Here is a 7,821-nt window from a genome sequence, read left to right as displayed (position 1 = left end):
CCCTCCCGGCCCCGGTGCACCGCGGGCATTGCGCGGGACCGGGCGGGGCGGCGGGGGCGGTGCGGAGCCGTGTTCCCGTCAGGCCCCGCCTCCCCCCGCCCCACTTGGTCCCGTCCGTTGTCGCACGTTGCCAAAAATGGTCATTTGCGTCGCACGACGCGAGCGCGGGTTTCCTTGCTGCGGATGACGCGCTGCGAGAGGGATTCCCTGGCTCCGGCGCCGGGATTTAAAGGGGCAGGCGCACCGCGGGGCAGGGGGCGATGGGGGCTATGGGCAGCAAACCTCGGGGACACACACACACACACACACATGGGGTCCGTCCTGCACTACCCGCTGCCGGAGGGGGCTGCAACCAGCGGCACCCCCGTGCGCCGCCCGCTTCTTCACCGCATCGAGGAGCCGAGCGCTGGGCTCGGCTGGTTTTCAGAGCAGCGTTACCCTAGTGTTGGTTTTGCTGTTGTTTTAATCTTTACTTACGATTTTTTTATTTACTTTTGAAATTGCTTTATCTTTGCTCTTTTCTCTTCTTCCCTCTTTTCTTTTTTTCTTCTTTTCTCCTCTTTTGTTTTCTTTCAATTGTCTAAATTATTTATATTGCTACTTTTATGTTTTTATTTTCAATTTAAATTTTTCATCTTTATTTTAATTTTTAAAACATTATTCACTTTTAATTATATTCTTTTTCTTTTTATATACATTTACCTTTCTCTTTTATTGTTTATTTTTTCCTTAATTTTAAATATTCATCATTATTTTCTATTTAATTTTTAAATATTTTTATTTTAAATATTCCTATTTATATTTTCTTCTTTTCCCCTCTCATTTTTATTTTTTCAGTTTTACCTTCCTACTTCTTTTTGTTTTCTGATGTGTACCCCCGCACCCTCCCAGGACCCAGCCCCAGAGCCGCTCAAGGCCTCCAAAGCAGAGTATGTCATGGGCAGGGCAGGTGGAAGTCCAAGGCTTCGCTGCAGTGGAAGCTCACAGGGAAGGTCAGTCACAGCCGGCCACTGGTGGCAATGGCATCACCAGGTCACTGCCCAGCACAGGCTGGAAGGTGGCAGAAGTGGATTAGAGCAGAGACACTGCACAGAGAATGGGGCTCTGGGGTGACCCATGGCAAATCCAGTGGGGATGCTGCTTTATACAGCACTGCTCTTAGACCCAAAATGTCCCATTTCACCCTCTCTGGGGGATTTGCCCAGCCCTGAGTCGTTTCTGCTGGTGGGGAAGGAGAAGTCACCTAGGTTCAAGCTGTAAAGTCCCATTTAAGCTGTCTTGTGGACAAAGTATTTTCCCACAGGAGCTCATCTGAGCACCTGCCTCAGGCGCAGAGCCCTCGGGCACCTCTGAAACCAGGCAGCCCATTGGTGCTGAGCCTTCAGCACCAGGTCTTTATTCAGCACTGAGCCAGGCATCTGGGACTAAAACTCCCACTGACGCTGTTTGTTTTCCAGCACCTTCATTTTCCAGGCAAGAGAAATTCTCCCTCCAAATCAGCCAACCTGTTTCACACAGCGTCTGGCTTTAAGGGAGGTGAGGACAGGGTTGGGGAGGGCAGATGCACTTGAGCTGGCACCACAAGGCTGTACCGTGTTTTTCCCCTTGGGTTGCACATTAGGCAGGTGATCTGCATGTGCTTCCTTTCGCTGGAAAGAGAATTAATTCAGGATGTGAGAGGAGCTCGGCTGAAGTTGTGAAGAGATGAAGAGAGACAGGGGAAAACACGCATCGTAATAAAGCAGCTTAATGAAAGGGGTTGGGTTTTGGCTGGTCCCTCCTTGGCTGTGCTGTCAGCTCTCCTCGGGCAGAGATGCTGGGGTTCACCAGGCATTGGGAACTGCTGCTGTCACTGGGGGCCACCAGCCACGGCTTCGACCACATTTGAAGGTAGGCTGGTGGGCTTGGAGGACCCGCACTACCGTGCAGCAAGGAACGCAAAAGTGTTTGGTCCAGAGGAGAGAGACGGCCAGAAGCAGGGTGTGCGGAGAGGGGTGTTTTAGAGTGTTAGTGCTGGGGCATTTTGTGAGTGGAAGAGAAAGGGGGTTTCTCATGCCTCCTCTTTAGAAGTGTTTCTATAGTTTTCCTCCAGCACATCATTAAACCTAAACTACCTGCTCCTATGTCTCAGCTCAAGCACAAGCATTTTCAGACATTATTCCAAAGTGATTTTGGCACATCTACGCCATCCTGCCAAATTTACATGAGACCTAGTCTGGGAACAGCTTGTTTGAAATGACATTCAAGTGCTGTTTTAATATTTGGCTGCAGTTAATGTGGATGCAATTAGTTGACACTTGTAAATCCTCTGGTTAAAAGCCCTGTAAGAAGTGGAGGAAGCTGGAGGCACACCTGAGGCCAAACCCTCAGCTCTTGTGGGGTGAAGAACCTCTCTTCCATGGCTGGACCAGCACCACCCTGCCCTCCACCAGTGCCTGACCCATGGCCCCCAGGTGCGACGCTGAAATTCTACTGTGTATTTACGTCGGCTTTGTGAGAGTTTCTTCTTGGCTTGGGAGTGCAAAACCCCTCTGGCCAAGAGGGGCTCACACGCACAGAAGTGGTCCCTGTCTCCCATAGAGAACAAAGTAATCAGTCCCATGGAGCCTCCTCATTCCCATATCAGCCCTTTCTAATTCTTCTCTGTTTTTTTGGGTCAAAGTAATTCAAACTAGCCTGGCTTGCAGTGCCCCAGACACATGCATTTTTAATCCGCATCCAGACCAAGCTTCATTGTGCAATAGGCTCCCTCCTTCCAAAAAAACAAGAGATAACATGTACCTCTGCCTAGTCCATTCTTGCCTGAACCATAGACAAATTAAGACCAGCCCAGGTTCCAGGGCAGGAGAGGATCATTGTAAGGCAAATGAGACCTTGGCTCCTCGTGCTTCTCGATTTCGGCAGCAATTAGGAGACTGAAACCCAGACCTGGGAATGCTTTTCACCATGTTTTTACAGGAGCAGAGGATAAGGGCACTCTGCAGTGGCTTAGACTTGGCCCTTGGCAAGCACGTGGCAGAGCCTGCAGTCAGGACCTCTTTCTCCAGCCTTCCCAGCAGCACCACGCCATGACACATGCCTAAGGGCAGGATCACTGGTTTTTGATCAGAAATACATTGCATCCACCATCCTCTTTCTCCTCCTTCCTCTTTTTTACACCCCTTTAAACATCTCATAGGAAGAAGCCTGCAGTAGCCACTTCACCTTAAACGTGCCAGCTGGCAGTGAAGGAAAGCTGAGAGGTGCTGTGGTTGTCCCTGCTGCGGGGCAGGAAAGGGCACCCACCTCTTCTCCCCACCAGATTCCCATCTCCTGTTTTAAAACTCACTCCGGTGCTATCTCGGTCACCGTTCATCAAAAGGGACTTCTATTACAGGAGCGGCGCTGTTGCTTCCCAAGACCTTTTCCTCGAGCTCCCTGAAGAAGCCGTGTATGCCTTTCTGGGGCTCTCCAGCCTTTTCTGACTACTCTACTTTCATCCGTGCGTGAAGTCTGCTTTCATATTGTCTCTCTAAGTGCTAAGAGCAAGCGTTTTGATGTTAACTTCTGGGAACGAGCTCTTAAGCTACCACCTCACACTTAATTACAGTTATTTATTAAGTACTGCAGCATATCCAAGGGAGAATGGAGGTTTTCTCCTTCAAAGGGCTTCAGGACGTGGTTCAGCAAACACACCTTTCGCCAAGCAGAGTAATTTTCCTACCCACTACTGTCGGGCCAGAGCCCTCTCTCCTGCTGATAACCCTGTTGTTTTCAGAAGGGTGGCCATCAGGCCTCCCTCCAGCAACCAGTGCGCTGTATCTTTAGGGCAGGGAGTCACTCCCTCAACTGAAACCTCAGGTGACTGCCAGGGTGGGTGCTGCCTTATGTCCAGTCCGGGGTAATGACATTAATCCTGCCACCCTCACTGCTGCTGAGGGATGAGGTGACATCGTTTAACTCTTTCCCAATCCCAGTGCCAATAAAAGCCCAGCATAAAGCCAGATGCCGTGACGCTGTTCCTCCTTTTGGAGCAGGGTTGGGTGATGCTCAGGTCTTGGGATGCCTGCAGGGTGGCAGCAGGGCAGTCCTGCAGCAGCGTGGGCACCAAATCGCTGCACAGCCATGGTGCAGTGCTGTAGCCAGCAGTCCTGCTGGCTCCACACAGGGTCAGCTCTGCAGAGATCCCAGACGCCGACAAAGCCAAACGCTACTTCAAAGCAGAAACAGCTTCAGCCCTCTTAAAGTGCTCCAGATTAAAGATCCTCCCAACCCACTGAGCAGCAGGTGCAAAAGGTGGATTGGGACCAAGGGCTTATTAAAAGTGACCACAACGCACACTTTATGGCATTTTGCTGGTGTAGGGAAGCAGAAAACAGCTCCAGGAGATACCATCCTAGGGATGAGAGCTCTCTCCTAGCCCTAGAGTACACGGGATGTGAGAGATGGGAACCGAGATCCCATGAGCCGAGCTCTAGGCATCTCTTGGCACGAGATGAACGGTCTTATCTTGATACCTGTGTTTGTTTGCCCAGCTCCAAACCTGTCTCAGCAACATGAGAGCCTGCCTTGCCCCGCTCCCGCCTCTTGCAGAGACACCACCTCTGGTCCCAGCAGCCAAAGGGCCCGCTGAAGCTCATCCATGCCGATGCCCGGGGGCTTCCCCATAAGAGCCCAAGCGGGGCTGCCGGTACGGCCTGGGCAGACACTGCAACAGGAGGTGTTCTAGGGGACGGGAGCACTGCCCTGCAGAGCATGGACCCAGCTCTTTTCCCATTGCCCAGCCTGGTAAGGGACTTGACTATTCTCCTGCTGTATTTTGTGAGCAGGGCCTCAAAAAAACACATTTTCTTGTGTCAGAGCAGTGGAAAGGACCAAAAACCTACCTCAGGAGCAGTAACCCCCACCCCTGTTAGCACCCCCATAGCTCACCTGAACAGATGCTGAGGGCAGGTTAAACACTGGCACAGGTTGCCCAGAGAGGTGATGGATGCCTCATCCCTGGAGATATTCAAGGCCAGGCTGGATGTGGCTCTGGGCAACCCGATCTAGTTGAAGATGTCCCTGCTCATTGCAGGGGGGTTTGACTAGATGGGCTTCGAAGGTCCTTTCCAACCCAAACTATTCTATGAGTCTATGACAGCATTTTGCCTGAAGTGCCCTTGCTCAGGCACAATCAGGATCAGGCCCACAGCCATGCTGCTGAGGAGCACCGAGTACTATGCCCTCGCAGCCTGGGCTGGCAGGAGAGGGAACAGCCTCTCAAAACTGCAGAGTTTTGGACCTTAACTGTCAGAAAGCGCTTGGTGCAGGCCAAGTGGATCACCCAGCCGAGCTTATCAGACAGCTCATTGTTCCTGCCTGAGTGATTCAGCCCCTCAGAAGTACTCCCCGGCTGCATGGCAGCAAGGAGGAGGAGGAGGAGGAGGAGAAGGGGCGTGTGTGGCACACAGTGATAGTCCTGATAGCAGGAGGCAGATAAACACACAGGAGTTAATGGCTGAGCTCAGATCTCGTTGAGGCAGTTTGACCTTTCTGGTGGTGAGCCTCCCTTCAGCTGACATGAAGGGTTTGACACAAGCACTCAGGGGAATGTGTGGCCGATAAGTGAGACTTACTTTTTCCAGCAAGTAATATTGATCAGCGCAGCGCCTGCAGACATGGCTCGGGGCACTGGTGGGACTTCAGCACAGCTCACTAGGAGTGAGCAGAACAGGCGGCTGAGAAGCAAAGGTAAAGTTAATTGCCGACTGAACCCGTGAAGTGTCCTTTCTGTCTTGTAGGGTAGCGACCTGTGCATTGCTGCAAACCCTGGAGGGAGGGAGAGGCTTCGCAGGCTGGGCTGCTGTCCCTGTGTGGCCCGGCTCTTCTCCGTCCCAGTGGGTGTCCTTGTGGTCTAGAGCATCTTTCCATCTTCCTGGGATACGTTGTCCTTTGATACCCCTGGCAAAGAAATATCCATTAGGAGCACTGATGCTTTCTGAGAAATTGGGCATTTAGGACTGAAAATGGACCAAGGATCCATCTGAGCATCTGGGAAAGGCTTCTTCCTCTCTTGCCATCCAGGACAGGCTCTACCCCAGCAACCCACCCATAAGGATGGCACAGGACTGCCAGTGCATGAAACCAAACCCAGACCTGTGCAGCTTCACTCAGGGAAGCAGAATGGTAGCATTCCCACTGGGCTGAGGTCCCTGTAGAATCATGGAATAGTTTGGGTTGGAAAGGACCTCAAGATCATCCAGTTCCAACCCCCCTGCCATGGGCAGGGACACCTCACACTAAACCATCCCACCCAAGGCTTCATCCAACCTGGCCTTGAACACTGCCAGGGATGGAGCCTGTGGACTTGTGGACACAGATCTCAGTGATGCTGGTGGTTCCCTCCTGGTTGCAGTTATAAGCTGCTGTGTAGCATGGAGTGTCTGGCACTCAGCTTCTCACTGCCCCAGACATCTTGTTGGTGGGACCAGGAGGCTGAACCACTGGTCTTGCTGCAAAGTGTGGCTGCCCGGACTCTATAGCTGGGGCCACTCACTTCATGGGGGCTTATCTTGAAAACCTTGCTCCTATCCATTTGTGCTTAGGGAGAGCCCAATCCATGCCTGAGGAAGTACCTTGCTCTTTGCCAAGCCCCTGGAAAGCCTGTAAGAGTCACAGCAGGAAAATACAAACTACCCTGATTTGTTTTAGTTCTGTATTTATCCTGATGACACTTAAGTACTAGCAATACCAGCCAAATTCTCTGGGACGTGAGGTGGAGACTGCTATTATGTAGTACTTCTTAAATGCCCCAGTCTAAACACCTCCCATAATAAACTGCTGGCTTGCTCAGGAATACAGAACAGGGCTTTTGAAAGCAGCAGGATGACCTAGAAGCTCGGGTTGCACACAGCCTACATGCAAAGGCACTTTAAGTTCTTTCAAAGCAATGCATGGTGTCATGCCAACACAAACACTGAGTCCAGGAAAATGTACCAAGCTTTTATAGTGCTGGGCAAGCTTTAGGAGGGTTACAAGGATGTTCTCCCCCAGGATGTTACTGAATCTTTCCACCACGGCCTGCACTTTTCTTTCCTCCTCCTTCTTCCTCTTGCTGCTGAGTACAGAAAGAGGAGTTAAAAGCAGAGCTTTTCCACCTCGAGTCTCAGGGAAGGACTAGGAGGTGGCTGCTCTGGTCAAGTGTTTGCCCACCTACCGTCCCTCTGGCTAGGATGTGATCCTAGGGCTTGCGGGAGCTTCCCCGCAGCTGGGATCAGTGAGGGCTGCCCCTGCCCGCAGGCAATGCTATAGATAGGGATGTGTTGGAGGAGCACTCCCAAAGCGTGAGGCTGAAGCCCAGGTAAACAGAGCAGGGGCACCCTCAGGAGCTGGCGAAGGGGCATGGGACAGCAGTGGGAGTGATCAGCAGGCTCAGCCTGGGCCCCGTTTGCGCGCATGTGGCTTCAGGCAAACGCATCCCGTCCCTCTGCAAGCCTGCTTCCATAGCGGGGTTAGTGACACGCACTAAAATACCACTGGGGCCACAACAAGAGATGGTGTTTGTGGATGTGAGTCGGTTTAAGAGAACTAATGCACATTAACCTACATCGGGCGGCGAGCGCGGACAGGTCCTGGGCTGCCTGCAGGCACCTGCTGCCTTGCCCCTGGTTGGAGTGAGATGATCCAACCCAACCCATGCAGGAAGCTGCAATCCCGCAGCCCCCCCACCAGCAAGGGTGAGCCTTGCAGGCATTCAGCACAGCTGGAAGTGTTGGGACCCTTGGGCCCCTTGGCGGGTCCCTGCGGGCACATCCAAACCGTGGGGCTGCAAAGGACAGCAGGCAGAGCAGGCTTGCTCCT

The sequence above is a fragment of the Lathamus discolor genome, chromosome 5, assembly GCF_037157495.1.
Source record: "Lathamus discolor isolate bLatDis1 chromosome 5, bLatDis1.hap1, whole genome shotgun sequence".
NCBI lineage: Eukaryota > Metazoa > Chordata > Aves > Psittaciformes > Psittacidae > Lathamus > Lathamus discolor.
Note: the sequence above shows the minus strand (reverse complement) of the source record.